General features: G+C 38.5%; 1 protein-coding gene across 1 annotated transcript in view; it reads right to left on the bottom strand.

Moving 5' to 3' along the window:
• The window catches only part of LOC311292545 (uncharacterized protein), a 67814-nt gene that overhangs the window by 41528 nt on the left and 2782 nt on the right, over nt 1-23504 (bottom strand). The gene's annotated exons all lie outside the window — the stretch shown is intronic.

The raw sequence follows: 23504 nt of genomic DNA, 5'->3' as shown, positions 1-23504 counted from the left end.
TCATAGCCTACTTACGCCAATAATATCAGTTTAGAATGTTTTTTTCTTTTTTTTTCTGCTCAGTAGCGATCGTGTCTTTCTCTTCCACTTGATTTGTGTATGGCATATTTAAGGTAACAATGCAATGCATAATATCATATTACTGATATTAATAATTTGACAATATCTGCAGTCAATATTGATTAAATGGGAGGGAGAAATCCTGCCCATACCGCAGCTATGAAAAAAATGATAAAAGCACTTATGTTCATCTACTGGAGTGGTATTCTGGAACTGTGAATAAATTGAATAAAACAGCAAAATAACAACAACAACAATAACATCTTTATTAAACAAAAAAGAGATTACCTTAGATAAAGTTTGATTAATATACAGTACCGGTAAAAAGTCTGGACCCATTACTATTTTTAATGTTTTTGAAAGAAGTTTCTTATTATGCTCTACAAGCCTGCATTTATTTTGATCAAAAAAATTACAGGAATATTCAGCGAGGATGTGTTAAATATATAAAAAGCGATAGTGAAGACTTTTTTAGAACAACTTTTTTTAATAATCAAAAAATCCAGAAAAAAAAAGTATCACAGGTTATAAAATATTAAGCACCATTTCTAACATTTGATAATAAATCAGAATATTATAAAGTTTTCTGAAGGATCACGTGACACTAAATTCAGCTTTGCATCACAGAAATATATTTTAAAGTAAAGTAAAATAGAAAACCATTATTTTAAATTTAAATAATATTTCACTATATTATTTTTCTGTATTTTTGATCAAATAAATCCAGGCTTGATGAGCATAAGAGACTTCTTTCAAAAACATTAAAAATAGTAATGTGTCCAAACTTATGTACTGTGTAAGTAAAAATATACTAAATGTAAAATTAAATGTTGTATAAATAAAAAGGTTACAAATCATATTTGTTTCAAGTGTTGTTTATTGGGGGTGGGGGGGGCTCCTACATGAATTTTGCCTAGGGCCTCCTAATGTCTAGAACCGGCTCTGCACTAAACCTAATAAAATTCAGTTTAGTTACTAAAATGTTAGTAACAATTACAATACACTTATTGTGATGCAATTTAAAAAAAATTATATATATTACTTTTAAGATATATGAAATATAAATTATTTAAACAAATAAATATATGTAATATCATTTTGTCGTTTCATAGATCTAATTTTAAGTATTAATGTTATTCACTAAACATGCTTATCTTCTATCTTCTTACAAGTTGCTCATGTAATATATGCAAAGTAATAAATTGAGTATTAATTTGACCTTGTTGTCTCTATACTTTAAACATAGCAAGTCAGTGCAACAAAGGCAACAGTAGGTTAGCGTTAGCTACGTGATGATAACTGTAAACCATCCGAATAAAGTACCGTATCCAGACATAATATTTTAAACTAACCATTCGGAGACGTCCTGCTGGAGCAACTTCTTCATCTGTTGCTTCTCCATCTGGATCAGATTCGGGATCAAACTGAAACGCTTGAACGACTGCGTGTCTTCGTGCCATTGCAATATATCCAACGTAAACATGCATGGTACCGCAAGATGGTCAAGGCCACACCCACCCTCCACCTTGCCCCGCCTTTCTCCTCCTCATTAGCATTTAAAGCTCCAGACACCGAAACGGCCCGTCTGAAGGAAGCTCATTCTGGGACTGGCTTGTAGTGGCTATAATTCTGCACCGAGGCTTAATTTTTGGAAAGAGATTTCAGATACAGTACTAGGGACCACTAAGGCCTATATTAAAGCCTACAAAAAGTAGTATGTCATGGGACCTTTAAACTAAACGAAAAAACGTATAAACGATCCGTCTTTTTTAATTTCTCGTTATTCCAGTCCAAATAGGAAATGAAATGATCAGATGATACGCGGACCGTACGGCCCTACAACCGGCTTTCTGGTGCATTACCATCAGCTTCTGCTCCTGACGGTGACATCACGTACCAATCTCAATCCTTGGGCTGACACTTGATGGAAAGATGCACACACTCTTGACACCTGGTTTTCTTATAGTTTTATATAGTTATATGGTTTTATATAGTCGTGGTTTTGTTTTTTTGTTGCCAAATTGGTTTGAAACAGTTGTTGAAAAAACAATTGAACTGACAAAAATTTGCCTAATATCTGTTTGACTGACAGTTTCATTGATCACTGAGATAGCACTGACTTGGAATTAAGTTGCTTCAATAGAAAAAAAAATAAAAAATAAAAATAGCTTAGATAGTAAACTTTGCCATATTGACAAAAGTACTTATACAGCTGTGATAAAGTCACATTAGCTGCCACCGCTGGCGAAGCAGCACTGACACACACACACACACCTCCTTCATCCACGTCTCGTTCCTCCCTCTCATTGTCGCTATCATAGGAGCGCGTGCACACGCGATGCTGATCGCACATGGACATTCATCCATCTCTCCACTCTCCCTTCCATATCCATTTCCCGGTCATTTCACCCACTTATACTGCACTGTCTTGTCGTTTCGTCCTCGTGTTGTGTGTCTGATTTCGCGCTGTGTTTTCTTCTCCTGCTATAGCATTTGTAACCATAGACATCGCCCGACCGCTACTGCCTACTGGCGCGGTTGAGCCGTGGGGCCGCCATCTTAGACCGGTCACCCGCTCCACCAGTGTTGCCAGATTGGGCGGGTTCCCGCCCAATTGGGCGGTTTTGAATTTGATTGTGCGGGTAAAAAAGGGTTTGGGCGGGTGGACAAAATTTGGGCTGGTTTGGGGTCAGTTCGGCGGTTTTCAAACATCTACATTTTAAAGTCTAATTGATTAAAAAACTAAACTAAAGTGTGCATGTAGTCCATAAAATCAGTCATCATGACATTACTGTGTACACACGCGCGCCCATGCAGAGTCAGCTGGCGTTAGTGTTGACATCACCGACGAGCACGCACTTTTAGCCAATCAGTGATCAGCAGGCAGATGCGATTGAGCGCGATAAGTTGTAGCTGTATATTCAAGTGATCGCTAATGCCAAAGTGATAGGCTAGCTATAGCCTACTAAACAGTAAGTTTTATCTACACAGTAAAGAGTAAGATAGTGAGCATCTCTAAAAACGTACACCTGGTGGGAGATAGATGGTGAATATAACTCTGAGGAGAGCACAGTTGAATGACTTGAAATTAAATGAAATATGGGACGTGAAATATGTCCATGGCCATGTGCACACTAACCTAACCTTACCAGAGACATCGGCAACTTTTACACCGTCCAGATTGCACTATACTCGACCCTGACAGCTGCTGAAAAAGGTTTGAATCAACGATGAATGAGTTTGACTGCTAAATTCTGCGTTATGTTCTGCAATGTGTACTTCCGAGGGTTAAAGTAATCGGTTCATTTCTTGATTGCCGTTTTGACAGTGTCCATCTGGTCATTTTAGTCATATTGGCTAATTCTCCTTTATTATTGCCCTGTTTTGATCTGTTTTCCTGGAATTTTATTTTTTATTTTATTTTATCATTGTTATTTTGTTTTAAAGAGATAAAAATTGTGGTTATCAACCTTGAATGACATGGTAATGAATTTATATCATATTATTTTGGCGGCAGTAAAATTTTGGGCGGTTTTTTCTTGTAGTGGGCGGGTTTTGGTGAGCTTTTGGGCTGGAAATCACCGTCCCAATCTGGCAACACTGCGCTCCACTCAGTGTAATCTGAATGGCAGGAGCAATGAGCTGTCAGCGCATTTAATTAATCATACCTCACTAAATACCGAACTGATTTTCACGCGGGTTTTTTTGCTGCAAAGGTCATTCATGTAGCTATGATACAGGACACATGGTTCGGTGTATTTTAATATTCATAGTAGGCTTAACAGTAACATAATATTCAGATATAAGATATAAAGTGGCCAGACGTCCAAAATCAAATATGTGATGTAGGATATAAGGTATTTTATAAATCACACACTATAAATATGATAAAGAAGCAGAAACAGATAGTTGCAGTAAAGTAAGATATTTTAAAGCAGCACTAGGTAACTTTTCAACCTTCATAATATATTTCCAAGACTCTTGTGATGGTACATCGCCTTAAAATAGGTTGAATGACACGTCTGCCATAGCCTGACGGGGTCTGTATCGTTTTTAATCGTACTTTTAAACTTCGGGTTTCGGGTAGTAACCCGCGAGAACAAAAAGAACTACAAAATTCGACTGCTTTACGGCATAGGCTACCTCACTTCCCACAACACGTCCTCACATGCTGTTGGACTTGTAAATAACGTTATATTGCTTATATTGTACATCACTCGGACAAGCTTTCACTCGTTGGTGTGAGATAAAAAGCACCTGCCGTTCTTGTTGATGGATTAGTAACGTTACTAGTAACGTAGACATCTTCGGAGGCTAGCTGTGCTTGTTCGATGTCCGACGATTTGTAACAAGTTGTGTTTATTCCCCAATCGAACTCGTGTAACTGTCTGTCACATGTTCTACCGTCCACAGCATTACTTGATAGACAAAAATAGGACAAAAATGAGCATCAAACAGAAACAACCCGCTTACGGGGTGTTCGAGGCGCACATACAATACAGACTGCCAGTTCAACAGGGCGCGCGCAGCTCTTAAAGGGGCCACACCTTATTTCCACTCGTTACAGCTTCCATCCGACTGAACAGGGACTGGTATACAGGGGATCAGGCCGTGAGTGAAGAGACTGCTGCGTGAGTGGTATTTACGACAGTAACGTTAATTACAAGTAGTCCACAGCGACTCTAGGGGTCGTTGTTTGACCAAAACGGAAATCTTACCTAGTGGGGCTTTAATAAGTTGAGGAAACGTGTGTATTACATTGCTTCCTGATACCACGTGTCACATACACACACACACACACACATATATATATATATATATATATATATATATATATATATACACACACATATATATATATATATATATATATATATATATATACACACACACATATATATATATATATATATATATAGGCTATATATAGGATATTTGTGTAAAACAGTTATGTCCGGTAGAACAATGTATGAATTAACTTCAGATGATTGGATTGTGTTAGTAATCGGCACTTAAATTACCTAACCTAACGCACTTCTCCCAGTGTCTAGAACACAACTGAATGCCTTTTCAAGCGTCTCAATAAGTTACTTGAAAAACCACAGGAAACTACTTTTAAACACAAAATTACTTGATTTACAGTGGGTCTATTCGCACCTCTATTAAAACGTTACCTGAGGTAATTTTCCAGGACCTTTTTACAGAAGGTAAAAGTCGCCGTAATCTTTACTGACTTTGTCCGTAATGATTACTGATAGCACATTCGGACGGGACTAAAATAACCGAGAAGCTCTTGTAATTATTACTTTACCCCACCTCTCCATGTCGGGTGAACACCAGCTGGTGCAGTAAACATAGCCTAGCTAACGTTAGCTAGCTACGATTTCAGTACAGTAATATCAAAGATCCTTGCTCGTTCTCAATTATCTGGTAATATTCTATTCACAAAATACAACCAATAGTACGGTAATGTTAAAAGTAATCCCCCGGGCACTATTTGCGATGGTCCGCCGATTAAAACAGGAAAATAGTCCACAGTGCTCTGGCATCTTTAACTGCTGCCACGCAACGAAACTAGGAGTATGACCGGTTTAAGATGGCGGCCGCATTTCTCAGTGCCCAGCGGCCAATAGGGCATCTAGTGTCTATATAATATATATGTTTGTAACGGCCGCATTACACTCTAGCGCTACAGCGCCGTAGCGGTCAAATCGCGATATTGCTGGCCCTTCACATTAGGTCACGTGAGATCAAACGACTACTCGACAACAATATATTTTGTCGACAATTCTTTTATTGTCGACGTTATCGACAATGTCGACTAATCGTTTCAGCCCTAATTGGTTATATTCCTTATATTCACTGTAAAAGATTCTAAGCCTTAAATGACACCCCCTTTCTGGCTTGTCAAACAGATGGCCATGATGTCTTTTAGATCCAGCAGCTCATGTGTTGTATGTTGTCATTATTAGTAGTAGTATCTTTTAATAAGAATTATTATCTTTTTTTTTTTTTTTTACCAAAAAACTGAATGACCAACAATATCTTAAGCACCACCACCAGTCCTAAGTTCAGTTAAAATGACAAATATGCATTCATGCATGATTATCAAGTTTTAGTTCTAATTTCTAAAGTTATATCATTAAATAATGCGGTACCACTTTACAATACGGGTGCACTAATATGCATTTATTCATGCTTAACTAATGTACAGATAATCATGAGTTAATGTATGACTCATAAATAACTTAACCATTAATTAATGATTACTGCATCAGCAACTAATAAAGATTCTTTATAGTTAATATATTAAGTAATATATGAATTGTTATTAATTAACCCTCTGGGGACCAAAAACGCGCCCGCGCGTTTTGCTCGTTTTTTTTTTTAGCAATGAAAAATAAACACAAAATGCTCTGTTAATTTTGATCTTTCATTTTCGTGTAATACATCAATCGATCCTGTTCAGTTTCTATTTTTTTTCTGTATACTCACAATAAAAATAAAGTGTTTTGCTTTTTGACAAATAAAGAAAAACTAACATGATGCTATTTCTGCCTTCTCTCTGTCAGTAAACTCCCATTTGAAACGCGTTCGAAAATGATCTATAACTCCGCGAAAATTCAGTCAAACAGGGAAACAGACCCACGGGCATAAAGCTTGAGATCGCAGCTTTTAAATGAAGTAATTTATATAAAAAACAAATATTATCAGCTTCTGTAATCTGTATAAAAAGAGAGCGACTCCAGTCGAGCTCATTACGAGATGATTCACAGTAATTTGACCACGCCCCGGAGAGCGCGTGCTATTCAAACGCAAATTCTGAGAACCATTTCAGTCTGTGAAACGCCCCCACATCAGCTGTAAACAAAGAGGCATAATATAGCCTACCTTATGGAGAAAATTTTCCGTGCTGATATGAGGAGCAGATCCCGCTGAGGAGTGAGGTAGGCTAAGTTATCCTTTCTCAAGTGTTAATGTGGAATAACGTTATGGAATAACGTTATGGAATAACGTTAGTGTAGGCCTATGTAAACAAAAAGATGAATCGCGTTTCTATAATATGAATCGCGTTTCTGTGAGATGAATGAAGGGTACATATTTGTAAAGACTGTTTAGCCTAAATATGAATCGCGTTTCTGTGAGATGAATGAAGGGTACATATTTGTAAAGACTGTTTAGCCTAAATATGAATCGCGTTTCTGTGAGATGAATGAAGGGTACATATTTGTAAAGACTGTTTAGCCTAAATATGAATCGCGTTTCTGTGAGATGAATGAAGGGTACATATTTGTAAAGACTGTTTAGCCTAAATATGAATCGCGCGTCTATGTGTGAATAAACTGCTTTGCTAGAGCCTACTGAGATGAGTAAAAATCGACTGAAATATGTTGAAATAAAATGTATTTGTATAAGCAACGTATTAAACTGCAAATTAACATTTATAGGCTATGCCCTAATATTTCATAAAAACAATGTTACAGTCAGGCGAAGTATGAAAGACAATATTTTGTTGACTAGATTTGGGTACAGTTTTTACTGTAGAATATACTGTCACATCAAATAAGCTTTTCTGCTCATATATATAAAATACTATTTTGTCATAGACTATAATAATGACTATTTAAGTCATAGACTAAGATGTTCCAATGTTGGCTATATTCAAACTAACGAATACATATGATAAAATGTAGGCCTATAATCTTTTTTTTTTTTTTTTTACAAAGAAAGAGTACTTTTTTTGCAGAAATATTGCTGAAATTGTAATTATTGTTGTAATTGTAACCTTTTTAATAAAATAGCAAAACATATTTACAAGATAGATGTAAGCAAAATCTTAAATGGTCAATATAAGTCTTCTTCTAAATATATAGGCTATTTTGTCCTTGCATTGTGGCTCAGTCAGTGTCACATCTGAATGAATGGCTAATTATGCAGAGTCATTATGCAGAGTGGGTGGGACTGGGTAATCTAAGGTGTAAACTACTCCTCCCCCTCGCATATTGGCTTTCCAAGCAAAACCTGTTTTACATCATTTAAATCAATGTATTTTTTTTTGTGAACGATAAAGCAAGACTATTTTCACATAATTTTGAAGCTAGAACTCGAAGAGAAAACATCCATTAGTCAAAAGTCTTGTGGGCACATATTTTGTATGAGTTTTGTGGTCTTATTTCAGCAACTTTCATTTTTATTTTTTTAAATAACCACGCATAAACATTATTCTCTTAAAAATACAAACATCTACATACATGTTGCTCGCATATTATGGTAGGCCTGTTTGTGCTATATAGAGTGAATTTACACCTTTGCCATTAACATGTTTATAAATAACTGAAAAAAGCACAAATGTCAGAGCATGTCAGAACATCTCAAGGGCCCCAAAAACAGCTTGGTCCCCAGAGGGTTAAATGTGTCAATGTATTAATTTCTTAATAACATATTTTATTAACTAAAAGTGTAAATGAATGCGTTAATGACCACAATTGGTCAAAGCAATGTACTTCAACTTCCAGTTGTCTGCTTTAATTAATCATTAACTAATAATTTGCAAATGTATCATTATGTTATGACTTTACTTGTTGAGGCACATGACTATTAACTTATTGTTAAGTAATATGCCATTTATGGGTTTTGAGAGTTTGCACATGCAGTGAATGTAATGTCGGTGAATGTGTGTGATGGACGGGTGAGTTGGGCTGCACACAAATATCAGCACACCAGAATCTGAACTCCTGACGCTGTTACACTGTGTTTACACTGGACGAGACCAGCTCTACACTGGACATGACAGACCATTGCAAGTCCATTTGTCCTTCGTAACTGTTGTATTACAAATTGATTAAATGTTTAATTTAGGTTCCAATACAATAGTATATAAACTGAGAAAGTTTAGGAGACTGGTTGCTTCCTGCTCATCTACTGTTCGGACGCTCTTGCTTACTGCTCAGCGCTTTGCTCTATCGCTTTTACATTTTATATCCTATATTTTTATATTTTATTTCCTTTTATCACCTAATTTTATCTTCAGCAAACAGCACAGTGCTCAGATGACAAAGTTTGGATTACTACAAAAACGCAGAATTCTTTTACCCGACCAGCTTACATTCCGGGAAAGGAAAACACAACTGCCTACAAGGATAAGAGAGAAAATGTCTCTTCTGGTTCAAGAATCTACTTGCTGCACTAACTGCCACAGACTTTTACAAAGGATTGCAGTTCTTGAAACAAAGTTACTTACAGGACCACCAAACCAGACAGAGCACACAACAGAGCTTCGTCATGGACACTCTCATCATTTGGCCGGTAAGTCCCATGAAACTAGTGCTCCTCGACAGGAGAAACAAGCCGATCGACTTACTAATCGATGGCACAAACAGGGAGCGAAACCCAAAAGCACTCGAGACATCAGATTGTCACGAGCCTCACATATTACTGCAGTAGCATGCTCTACCCCATATACAGCTCTGACAAGGATTGCAAACACTGGTCTCCTACCACCGCCTATACATCTTGAGAACAGATTTGAAGTACTAATGAATGTAAATGAGGAATCCTCAAATGTGATGAATGTGATCGAACACAGACTGAATGGGCCAGTAGCTAACACTGATGCTAACTGGCGCTCAAGGTCGAGCAGACAGCGGCACTCAGCTCAGAGCTCAGCTGAGCCCAGGACTCTGATAGTGGGGGACTCCATAATCAGAAACATTAGCAGCAGGGACACAGCTACGTGCTGCCTTCCACAAGCAACAACTTCTGATGTAAACAGGGAACTTCAGAACATTCTGATGAAACATAAGACTGCAAATCGACTCATCATTCATGTGGGGAAGAATGATATTCATAAAGAGCAGTCAGAACTCCTTAAGAAGGATTTCAATGAACTTTTTGAAACACTTAAAAGACTGAAAGTTCAAACATCAGTGGACCACTCCCAGCAAGAGGAACAAACAGGTTTTCACGGTTGATTGGCCTTAATACATGGCTGCAAAAAACCTGCAATATAAAAGGAGTAAACTTCATTGACAATTTCAATCTTTTCTGGAGTCAACGACAACGGTTTCATCGAGATGGCCGTCACCCAAACAAACTTGGTTCAAGAGTGTTAAAGGACAATATCTACTTCTCCCTCAATCATCCTTCTGCAGTGTGTGTCAATCTGAACGACACACACACCTGGAAACAGTATGAAAGACCACAGGACCTCACTTCAGCAACAAAATGGACATGCGGTTGACATATCACACAAGGACAATGATAACACCACTCCGCCACAACAACCTCTGCCCACGGACACAATCTCAGCTGAGCCCTGCCCACAGAGCTCACCACAGTCACACATATTAGAACTGCTCCAAGATTCAGCACCCAAGGACGACTTCCTGGAAAACAGCCAGGGAAGCCAGGACAGCTTATCACAGCCTCTGATAACACCAGAGCAACAGCCCCTTTCACCAGACACTTTTTCCCTCTCTCCAGCATCGCCACTTCTGTGCTTCTCACAGAAAATGGAAGAACTGGTGCATGCTGAAACCAAACTATCCCACTCTTTTGCTGCAAGCCCCCAGATACCAACCAAAAAACGACAGGCACCACTACCACCAAAGCCTGCGGGCCCAGCTCGCCCTCCCCATCCTGTGAGAGCTCTTCGGCCTCTGCCACAACGCCAGGGCCCACACCCTCCCCCATCTGCTCGAGGTGAACTAAAAACAACTGATACCAGCTCTCAGTGATATGTGTCGGGTGCCCGCTCTGATAACAGTAACTTTCTCAAATGTTTACAGAACAAGCGGGAACCCAGTGTGCCTGTATCTTTCTCTATTGCTGTTCTATTACATGATAGAAAGTCTAAGGCCTTCAATAGCCGTACAGCAAACCCAACTAATCTGGTGCCTACTACACATCAAACTAAGATTGCTGTAACAAAAAGTAAGACTGTCAAGTTAGCACTGTTAAACATTCGTTCACTTAAAAATAAATCACTTCTAGTCAACGACTTAATAACCACAAACAACCTGGACTTTATGTTTCTAAATGAAATCTGGCTAGAAGACAGCTGCAGTGCAACAATCCTCAATGAAACAGCCCCTCCTAACTTTACTTTTATGAGTGTCTGCAGAGCTGTTAAGAGAGGTGGGGGTCTAGCTGCTCTTTTTAAAGATATCTATCAATGTAAGCAAACATCATTTGGGAATTACCCGTCTTTCGAATATCTGGGTATTGTGTTAAAAGGTGCTTCACGCATTTTACTTATCATTATTTACAGGCCTCCAAAATACTCTCCAGCCTTTGCTGAGGACTTTACAGAACTGTTATCAACAATTACCTCAGAGTTTGACTGTTTTGCCATTGCTGGAGATTTTAACATTCACATAGATAATGCAGAAAACAATATGGCAAAAGAAATCAAAACTGTTTTAAAAACTTTTGATCTGACTCAGCATGTACATGGACCCACACACAATCGTGGACACACTCTAGATTTACTTATCAGTAAGGGTCTAAACATTTCATCGATTGTTATTAAGGATGTAGCACTGTCTGATCATTTCTGTATTTTCTTTGATATATTGATCTCTCCTGCCACTGAAGCTAGATCTGTGTGTGTCAAGAAGAGATGCTTAAATGAGAACACTAGTGTACTATTTATGATGGCTATATCCTTAACACCAAGTATATCTGCAGACTCTGTTGATTTTGATTCTTTTAACTCAAAAGTTAAAGGTGTAATTGATGATATTGCTCCTGTGAAAGTCAGGAAGAAGAGTGGCAGACAAAAAGCACCTTGGAGAAACTCAACAGCAGTGCAAAATATGAAAAGACAATGCAGAAAAGCAGAGCGCATGTGGCGGAAGACAAAACTTGTAGTCTATTATAACATCTACAAAGACAGCCTTCATGCTTTCAATATGGAGCTAGGCAAAGCTAGACAGACTTTCTTCTCAAATATTATAAACAGCAATTTAAACAACACACGCACTCTTTTTGCTACTGTAGAGAGACTGACAAACCCCCCAAGCCAGATTCCTAGTGAAATGCTCTCAGACAGCAAGTGCAGTGAGTTTGCTTCTTTCTTCTCTGAGAAAATCAATAATATCAGAAAAGTGATCAGCACATCCTTGAGTTGCACTGAGGTCAGACAGATCAAACCACCTGAGAAAGTAGTTACTATGTCTGATTTCAAAGAAATTGATGGCAAAATTTTGGAAGAAACCGTAAAGCACCTTAAAACATCAACCTGCGCTCTTGACACACTTCCCACATCTTTATTCAAAAGTGTGTTAAACAGTTTAGAAGCAGATCTTCTAGAAGTGGTAAATGCCTCACTTCTCTCTGGGAGTTTTCCAAACTCCCTGAAAACAGTTGTCAAGCCCCTCCTGAAAAAGAGCAATCTGGATAAGACCATATTAAGCAACTATAGACCGATCTCAAATCTTCCTTTCATAGGCAAGATCATTGAAAAAGTTGTCTTCAATCAGCTGAACAAATTCTTATGCTCGAATGGATACTTTGACAATTTTCAATCTGGTTTCTGACCGCACCACAGCACAGAGACAGTGCTCATAAAGATAATAAACGACATTCGCTTAAATACTGATCAGGCAAATTATCAGTGCTGGTACTACTCGACCTCAGTGCTGCATTTGACACTGTCGATCATAACATACTTCTTGACAGGCTGGAAAACTGGGTGGGGCTTTCTGGGATAGTCCTAAAATGGTTCAGGTCATACTTAGATGGGAGAGGTTATTATGTGAGTATAGGAGACCATAAGTCTGAGTGGACATCCATGACATGCGGAGTCCCTCAAGGCTCAATTCTTGTGCCACTCCTGTTCAACCTGTATATGCTCCCAATGAGCCAAATAATGAGAAAGAACCAAATCTCTTACCACAGCTATGCAGACGACACACAGCTCTACTTAGCCCTATCGCCTAACGACTACAGCCCCATTGACTCCCTGTGCCAATGCATCGATGAAGTAAACAGTTGGATGTGTCAAAACTTTCTTCAGTTAAACAAAGACAAAACTGAAGTCATTGCGTTTGGAAACAAAGATGAAGTTCTCAAGGTGAACGCATACCTTCACTCTAGGGGTCAAACAACTAAAAATCAAGTCAGGAATCTTGGTGTGACACTAGAGTCAGACCTCAGTTTCAGTAGTCATGTCAAAGCAATAACTAAATCAGCATACTATCATCTGAAAAATATTGCAAGAATTAGATGCTTTGTATCCAGACAAGACTTAGAGAAACTTGTGCATGCTTTCATCACCAGCAGGGTGGATTACTGTAATGGACTCCTCACTGGCCTTCCCAAAAAGACCAGAAGACAGTGTCAGCTCATACAGAACGCTGCCGCCAGGATTCTGAGCAGAACCAGAAAATATGAACATATCACACCAGTCCTCAGGTCTTTACACTGGCTCCCAGTTAGATTTAGGATTGATTTTAAAGTATTATTACTGGTATATAAATCTTTCAATGGCCTAGGACCTCAATACATTGCAGATATGCTCACTGAATATAAGCCCAACAGATCACTCAGATCATTAGGATCATATCAGCTAGAAATACCAAGGGTTCACTCTAAGCATGGCGAGTCTGCTTTTAGCTATTATGCCAGCCGCAGCTGGAACCAGCTTCCAGAGGAGATCAGATGTGCTCCTACTGTAGTCACTTTCAAATCCAGACTCAAAACACATGTTTAGCTATGCATTTACTGAATGAGCACTGTGCCGCTGTTCGTCCGACTGTTTGTACTGTACTGTTTTTTTTTTTTTTTTTTTAAACTGTTTTAATTTTTTATTATTTTAATTTCTTCTATGTAAAGCACTTTGAATTGCCATTGTGTATGAAATGTGCTATATAAATAAACTTGCCTTGCCTTGCCTTGCCTTGAATTTATAGCATTTGAGGTATAACTGATGATTATATCAGCTGTTAAACAGAGTTTCCAGCAAGAGATTCCTGCCTGACCTGTTTTTCTCTATTGTAAGTTAAATGAGTCAGATTACTGAGACTCTCCTTTTGTCTTTAATGGCTCTTGGAGCCCGAGCCCCAGCCCCGGTTGTTGCATAGTTAGGCTGATTGGATTATCATCTATGCATTTGAATAGTTATGCTGATTGGATTAGGATTGGTAACACTCTAGAGTCTAGGGCGGGTTCCTAAACCTGTATACTTCATTTACATGCTTTGTTCCGAGTGTATCCACCTATTTATTAACTCCAAAACAAATGTGACTAATAATACTAATTCGTGATTTCTCCTTTTGAAATGTTAATACAAAAACAGCAAAAGCAAGTCATTGCTACCACATCTTCCTATTTCTGAAGATAAACTGCTCAGTTTGGGCTAAGTAAACGGCATCTGCCATACAAGCTGGCCACATGATGCGATGCTACAAACTTCGCCTCATGATAAGAATCTAAAAAAGATTTCTTCATTATGCCGTACCTACACCGCTAGCATGCTGATTTATAACTAGATGGTACAAAATATGACCGCCGCTCAGGCCTGCACTGGCTTTCCACAAAAATAAATGACGTGGAGCAATTTGGCTGTATTGCGTGTTTATGTATATACCTAAAAAAAGTAGTAGTATGTGCATGTCTGTCTGTGTGTATGTGTGTGTCTGTGTGTGTGTGTGTGTGTGTGTGTGTGTGTGTCTGTGCGTGTATGTATGCGTGCGTACGTGTGTGCGCATGTGTGTTTATGTGTGTGTGTCTGTGCATGTGGATTTGTATGTGTGTGTATGGGTGTGTGTCTGTGCGTGTGGATGTCAGTGTGTGTGCATGCTTGCGTTTGTTTGTATTCCTGCATGTGTGTGTGTGACAGTTAGGGTTGCCAACTTCAGAAAAGGAAAATGCGGGACAATCGTGGTTATTTATAGGAAAATGAGGGACACTCAAAATATTTGTACTCTATCACACAGTGTACGTCATTTCAGTGTCTGCAGTTAAGTTTGTGTTTAAAAGGTTATCAGACATAAACACATTTGTATTGCTTAACCTATTTATGTATTTAATTCAAAAAATAATTTTAATGTCATACATGAAAAAAGTCACATTACAAACAAACCATAGTTCAAAATAACAGCATTTATCTAAAATAGAAAGCTTTTTTAACATTATACACTAGGCTTACAGTTCAAAAGTTTGGGGTTAGTAAGATTATTTTTTGGGAAAAAAAATAAAGAAAGTAATTGCCTACTTTTATTCAGCAAGGATGCATTACATTAATCAAAAGTGACAGTTAAGATAATGTTACAAAAGCTTTCTATGTACTTTCTAAAAGCTTTAAAACATTAATAATAATCAGAAATGTTTTTTGAGCATATTATTCCCTCAGGTAGATTACATGTTTTCTTGCGTGGCTGGATGTTAGACTCATGAACAATAATCACGTTGTTTGCATTCGCCAAAATTGATTAGCCGAAATCAAAACGTGGACAGTGAAAGGAAATTACCGTTAGCGCGAGACGAGTCCGGCTTGAAGCGGAAGCGACCAGACGGCAGAGGATGTTCGCAAATCAAACAATGATTTGTCTCAAAACAGTGATTAAAAAAAGCTGTGATTGGATGATGACAGGTGTCGGTGATCATTCTCAAGTGTCGTGGTCAGCACTGCTGCTGTTGCTGTTGTATCAGTCAGTGGTTTATCAGCTTGTCAAAAAACGGGACACGGGAGGTCACGCACGGGACAAATAAATTAGGCCCAAAATACGGGACGTCCCGCCTAATTCGGGACAGTTGGCAACCTTAGTGACAGTATCATCCTAAACCAGCAACCCTTCGCTCAACACCACCATCTACAGGCCGATGAGTGTACAGTCACTAAATGTGCACATAAATGAATTTATTTTATACCCCCCCATGGATGAAATTCTACGAAACTTAGCATACCCCCAGAGGATGTCAAGTTAATCATACACATGAAATATGGTGCAGTTCTGAACATCTCAACTGAAGATAGGGGCGATTAAAGCAGAATAATATTGCATTTTCATTTTTTATGGGAGGGGCGCAAATCACAAATGAGTGATTATGGGCTAGGTTGATGTGGGCCCTTAAGAGCAACATACCATAAAAATTTCTTCATCCTCGGTGCCACGGTTCAGGTAGTTATTTAGGAAAAACTGCATTTTTGGGGTTTGGGGGGCCCACCGCGGGCCCACCGTAAAAGTTTCATACTAAAAGTTTCATACTAAAAGTTTCATACTAAAAGTTTCGGTGTCCCTGGTATCGTTGACGAAAAATTCAGTAGATGAAAAAAAAAAAAAAAAACTTTGACAATCCCTATATGACCGCTTTCGCTAGCTACGCTAGCGGCGGTCATAATAAAACAAATTTAACAAGACAGACAGCAACAGTACAACATCTAATGCTTTGAAAGGTTCATAAATGGCCTTCGTCAAAATCGTCAAATCTTAACTGTTACATTACCGAAACGTGCAGTCTTTTCGATTAAACCGTGTTACTTCACTGCCGCAGCAGAGATGTCTCCCTCCGCTTATCATGGCCGCTACTCTGTGGGATAAAGAATGGGCCTTCAAAAGCATTCTCTTCTATTGCAATAACTCCACTGCAGTCTATTGCATCAACAAATGCAGAACAAGTTCCTCCGAACTAATGCAACTCCTCAGACGGCTAATCTGGTCTTATGCTTGCAATTATTTCATAAATAAAGCAGAACATGCACGTCATGCACGCCAGTGCCTCTACGTGGACCTGACATCCGAGTAAATCTTCCTCTCAATCATACCCATTTATCCACAAACTAATTTTTGTCAACAGTGCCCAGCTATTAAGAGCCGACAAATTCCCTCCTTATCAAAAGCATCCAAATATCTAAACCCATCCCTTTAGATTTTCGTCACTCGTAGGGCCCTATTTTAACTATCTAAGCGCATGGCCTAAAGCGTAGGGCGCAAGTTCACTTAGGGCGTGTCCGAATCCACTTTTGTTAGTTTAACGACGGGAACAATGGTCGGCGCGCCAGGCACATGGTCTAAAAGGGTTGTCCCTATTCTCTTAATGAGTAATGGGTGTGTTTTGGGATTTGCGTGCATTAAACCAATCAGAGTCTCATCTCCCATTCCCCTTAAATGCCAGTTGCGCTCGTGCCATGGCAGATTCGCTATTTACATGATGGAATTTGATAGTGGAAAGACCAAAGCCGTCTCCAGAGCACAAACGGAACTGCTCGTGTGCGAGTTAAAAGTGTGCAAGCAGACCATCTATGGCAGAGGTCCTTGATTAGCTGGTTGAGCCTGGTTCAGGTGTTTGATTAGGGTTGGAGCGAAACTCTACAGGACAGTGGGCCTCCAGGAGCAGGGTTGAAGACCTATGATCTACGGAAAAAAACGGATTCCACCATATCTTTATGTACACAATAATAATCTTTTACATTGTAATCCTTTTCATTTTAATATTTGGCATATTTGTGTGCTGCTGTGCACCCCTGTGTGTTTAATAAGCAGAATGTACACACGTTGTGGACCCGCCTATAGGCGCACACATTACTAACGCGCTCTTTAAATAAAACATAATAATATTGTGCCATTGACTTTCCAGGTTTCAGTTGGTCAATGATGAGTCTATTTCTGTTGCCTCAAAATAGCAACGCGCCAACAATGCGCCAGAACACACCTTGTTTTCAGACCAGCACGCCCATGGGCAAACAAATGGGCGCAAATGCATTTGCTATTTAAACAATGTGGTGCAGGACGTGAAAAATGACAACTGCGTCGGACTGAAACTACCAAAAAACACTTGCATCGCGCTTGCCGCTGCAGTGCGCCAGGTGTAAGATAGTACAGTGTTAAGCAAACTGATTATTTCTCCTCTGTTCAGGTAGTCACTAAGAAAACACCACCAGAACAATCAACACTCTACTCATCATCACATTCTTCTGCTTTCTCAGATGCGCAGAATCTACTTCCAGTTCTAAAATTTGATCCGCAGATCCATTTAGTCTTTCTCCAATCTTTAAGTACTATACAGAGACACTATCCACTTTAATTTCAAGCATTGCAAAACGGATCAGTTAATGAGCAACCATTCAATATTGTTAATTTACCCACACCCCTCCAACCTAACATTCTGTTTCCTTATTTTCAGCTCACAAAAGTTCCAGAATTTTATTTCCTGCTGATCCCCTCTTCGTTGACGACAATAATACTCCCATCTCTTTAAAAAACATTCTTTCAAGACGCTCTCCAGACAGACAATTTCAAACTAATGACACAGACAAGCTCACCAATTACCCATTCAGCAATGTAGCTGCTGCGCACGTGTTCATTAATCAATCAATTCCACCTGCACTCCTCCTTACCTATGAAATTGCAGAATTTATTTTCCCCCTCCACCCTATAGCTCCATCAGCCTATCTCCGTTCAAGTGCTGCGAGCCCACCTAGCATGGGTTTCCCTTCAGGTTCTCCAGTTAAACTTTCATTTCTCACTGCCGCAGCAGTGCTTTCTCCCCTCATCAAAATATATTTCTCTCATTACCGCAGTAGTGATTTCACCTACTGGTCTAACACCAGCTTTCAGAGTAAACTTCGTTTCTCACTGCCGCAGCAGTGATTTCAGCCACCACTCTCACGCCAGCTTTCAGGGTACATCCAGGCCCGTCGCCAAGGGGGGGCATTGTGATGACACAAAGTGCCCCCCTAATCATCATGGTCATTCAGTGAATTTACTATTGAGAGCAAATAACCTTAATTCAGTGGATTTGGCCATGATGTCTTCAGCAGTAGGTTATTAAGCTCACAGGAGCACTAATATCGACAATGGTAAGTTTAAATTGTCTCCAGTGTTATGAATCGGAAATCAGTCGGAGCTGCAACAGGCAAGGCTAACCCCTGGCCACGGACTTAATGATGAGGTGGTGACGCGTTCATGTAACCAGTGGGCGACGTCGCTGCCAATTACACACTAAAAAACTGTCACAAAGAACCGGCAAAAGTAATGATTATGAATGTGACAAATATAGCAAGGAGACATTTTAATAGTTTATTAATAAACTAGTGTTTTCTGTGTCAGTGTCGGTTGACGATGCTGACTTGCCATGTTCGCAGTAGTGAACGCGCCTCTAGAGAGAATAGCCAACTGTTTCTTTTCATTTTGAATTGTTTTGTTTGATTTAAAAATTTCAAGCTTTCTATATATATATTTCTCATCATGTCTGTGAGGCAAGTAGCCTATACTACTCTGAGTTTCGATTCATTTATAATACGAGCTCCAGTTCACGGGCAACTCTAGTGATCGCTCTGGGGCTTCCATGTCCTGATGTCGGCTATATTTGCTTTTTATTTTTTAAATCTAGGCAATTTGTTGATGAAACACTGATTAAAATTAAGATACAATTTATACAAAACGAAATTTACTTTAAAGAAAGGCTTTCTACAAAACAAAACTTAATGAAGTGGTCAAAATCATGTCTGACTCACTCAATATGTCTCCCGATATATTGCGCATCTTATGATCCTATCTTACTCATACTGTTCCTTTTTCATATAATCAACATAGATGAAATTTAAAAATAACATTATATATTTAAACATAAATTTGAAACTAGAAACTAGACAACACGTATAGCCTATTAAAGTACAGAGAAATTTAACCCTCTGGGGACCAAAAACGCGCCCGCGCGTTTTGCTCGTTTTTTTTTTTAGCAATGAAAAATAAACACAAAATGCTCTGTTAATTTTGATCTTTTATTTTCGTGTAATACATCAATCGATCCTGTTCAGTTTCTATTTTTTTTCTGTATACTCACAATAAAAATAAAGTGTTTTGCTTTTTGACAAATAAAGAAAAACTAACATGATGCTATTTCTGCCTTCTCTCTGTCAGTAAACTCCCATTTGAAACGCGTTCGAAAATGATCTATAACTCCGCGAAAATTCAGTCAAACAGGGAAACAGACCCACGGGCATAAAGCTTGAGATCGCAGCTTTTAAATGAAGTAATTTATATAAAAAACAAATATTATCAGCTTCTGTAATCTGTATAAAAAGAGAGCGACTCCAGTCGAGCTCATTACGAGATGATTCACAGTAATTTGACCACGCCCCGGAGAGCGCGTGCTATTCAAACGCAAATTCTGAGAACCATTTCAGTCTGTGAAACGCCCCCACATCAGCTGTAAACAAAGAGGCATAATATAGCCTACCTTATGGAGAAAATTTTCCGTGCTGATATGAGGAGCAGATCCCGCTGAGGAGTGAGGTAGGCTAAGTTATCCTTTCTCAAGTGTTAATGTGGAATAACGTTATGGAATAACGTTAGTGTAGGCCTATGTAAACAAAAAGATGAATCGCGTTTCTATAATATGAATCGCGTTTCTGTGAGATGAATGAAGGGTACATATTTGTAAAGACTGTTTAACCTAAATATGAATCGCGTTTCTGTGAGATGAGTGAAGGGTACATATTTGTAAAGACTGGTTAGCCTAAATATGAATCGCGTTTCTGTGAGATGAATGAAGGGTACATATTTGTAAAGACTGTTTAGCCTAAATATGAATCACGCGTTTGTGTGTGAAAGAATAAACTGCTTTGCTAGAGCCTACTGAGATGAGTAAAAATCGACTGAAATATGTTGAAATAAAATGTATTTGTATAAGCAACGTATTAAACTGCAAATTAACATTTATAGGCTATGCCCTAATATTTCATAAAAACAACGTTACAGTCAGGCGAAGTATGAAAGACAACATTTTGTTGACTAGATTTGGGTACAGTTTTTACTGTAGAATATACTGTCACATCAAATAAGCTTTTCTGCTCATATATATAAAATACTATTTTGTCAAAAATAAAGTCATAGACTAAGATGTTCCAATGTTGGCTATATTCAAACTAATGAATACATATGATAAAATGTAGGCCTATAATCTTTTTTTTTTTTTTTACAAAGAAAGAGTACTTTTTTGCAGAAATATTGCTGAAATTGTAATTATTGTTGTAATTGTAACCTTTTTAATAAAATAGCAAAACATATTTACAAGATAGATGTAAGCAAAATCTTAAATGGTCAATATAAGTCTTCTTCTAAATATATATTTTGTCCTTGCATTGTGGCTCAGTCAGTGTCACACCTGAATGAATGGCTAATTATGCAGAGTCATTATGCAGAGTGGGTGGGACTAAGGTGTAAACTACTCCTCCCCCTCGCATATTGGCTTTCCAAGCAAAACCTGTTTTACACCATTTAAATCAATGTATTTTTTTTTTGTGAACGATAAAGCAAGACTATTTTCACATAATTTTGAAGCTAGAACTCGAAGAGAAAACATCCATTAGTCAAAAGTCTTGTGGGCACATATTTTGTATGAGTTTTGTGGTCTTATTTCAGCAACTTTCATTTTTATTTTTTTAAATAACCACGCATAAACATTATTCTCTTAAAAATACAAACATCTACATACATGTTGCTCGCATATTATGGTAGGCCTGTTTGTGCTATATAGAGTGAATTTACACCTTTGCCATTAACATGTTTATAAATAACTGAAAAAAGCACAAATGTCAGAGCATGTCAGAACATCTCAAGGGCCCCAAAAACAGCTTGGTCCCCAGAGGGTTAATGTCGGACCGGTATTGGAGCGAACACGTTTTACCAGTGAGCATGTGGGGCAGGGGTGCGATTTTTGAGTAATAATCGAATAATTCCCAGCAATCATCGAATATTATTTTTGCTTGAAATGCCCATCCCTAATAAAGTTAGAGTTGTGTGATATACAGTCGTAATTGCATGTATAATAGAATTGTGAGATAAACTCGCAAATGAGTGCATTTTTTTTTTCAGAATTGTGAGATAAAAAGTCGCAATTATCTTTTATTTATTTTTATTCTGTGGTGGAAACAAGCTTCCATATGATTCTGATTGCTTTTAGAAGGAAAAGCTGTCCATAAATGCTGGTCTAGGATCAGTTCTCTCCGTAATAAAGAATATTGGCAATCCTCTCGTTATAATAAGCAGTAAGACATTCGTTGTGCATCAGCTTAACTGATAATAATGGAACTTTGTGAAATCGCAATGAAATTGTATAACCGCTTTATTATTATAAAATGAGCGCTCTATGCAAGTTTTCTGCCATGCCAAATCCTGTAAATGGTAAATGTTTTTAAAGGGGAATTGCATATCCTCATGGTGTTGGTTCACCCTCTGCCTATGATTAGAAAATGTATTTTTTAAATTAAAAAAATGTTACATCTTACTTTGTGTTCTGGTGTTGTTATAATATAGAACTAGGTCTATTTCTGTTTTATTAGGCTAAATACAGGATGTTATTGTTTTGGTGAATGTCTGTTCTGGTGATCATAAAAAAGTGTGCCCTCCCCCATGAAAATTAAATGCCCCCCATTCTATATGTTCTGGCGATGGCCCTGAGTACATCTCTCTCATTACCGCAAGTAGTGATGTTGGCAACTGGTCTCATGCCAGCTTTCAGAGTAAACTTAATTTATCACTGCCACAACAGTGATTTCAGCCACAGCTCTCACACCAGCTTTCAGAGTACTTTTTTCTCATTACCACAGTAGTGATTTCAGCAACTGGTCTCACACCAGCTTTCAAAGTATTTTTCTCTCATTACCACAGTAGTGATGTTGGCCACTGGTCTCCCGCTAGCTTTCAGACTACATTTCTCTCAATACCACAGTAGTGATTTCAGCAAGTGGTCTCACACCAGCTTTCAGATTGAACTTTGTTTCTCACTGCCGCAGCAGTGATTTCAGCCACAGCTCCCACACCAGCTTTCATAATAAAAATGTATCTTGCTGCCGCAACAGCAATTTCGCACCAACTTTCAAAGAAAATTATATTTCTAACTGGCACAACAATGATTTCTCACTCCGCTCGCAATAACCTCCATTCTTTTCACTGTCACTGTCTTTTCACTTTTCACATTCTTTTCAGAAATCAGTGATTTCTACCCCTGCTCCCCGCAGGAGCCCCTTCGTTTTTTCTTAGCTTCCACAAGAGATTCACCCCATGAGCCACCGTATATTTCTCCATAGTGACTTCAGCGAAATATTCTACTCATCTTTGAGGGGAGAGGGCTTAATGTCTTAAGTCTTTTCTACCTATATTGCCAAACCATTCACGGTTTATTGCCCAGCTTGCTGTCTTAGCAATACTTTTTCGAGCCTCCTCCAAGGACGGCAAGCCAAGTTAGTTTACTATTAATCTTTAAGGCTGAATGGGCAGGCAAACTAGTGAAAAGGTTATCTAGAATTTTTTATGACAAGTGTGCACAAAAACAAAATTGTCCATGTTAATTTTCAAGGTATAACATACTCCAGAATATCAGCACATATACTGACCCATAATGTCTATTTGACCTGTAGCTCGTATCACAACTAAACTGTGTTGACGGTTATCATCATCATGACAGAGCCCATAGCATTTGATCTGATCTTGATGCAA

This window comes from Rutilus rutilus (assembly GCF_951802725.1).
Source record: "Rutilus rutilus genome assembly, chromosome: 6".
Classification (NCBI taxonomy): Eukaryota; Metazoa; Chordata; class Actinopteri; order Cypriniformes; family Leuciscidae; genus Rutilus; species Rutilus rutilus.
This window is presented reverse-complemented; position numbering and strand designations above follow the sequence as displayed.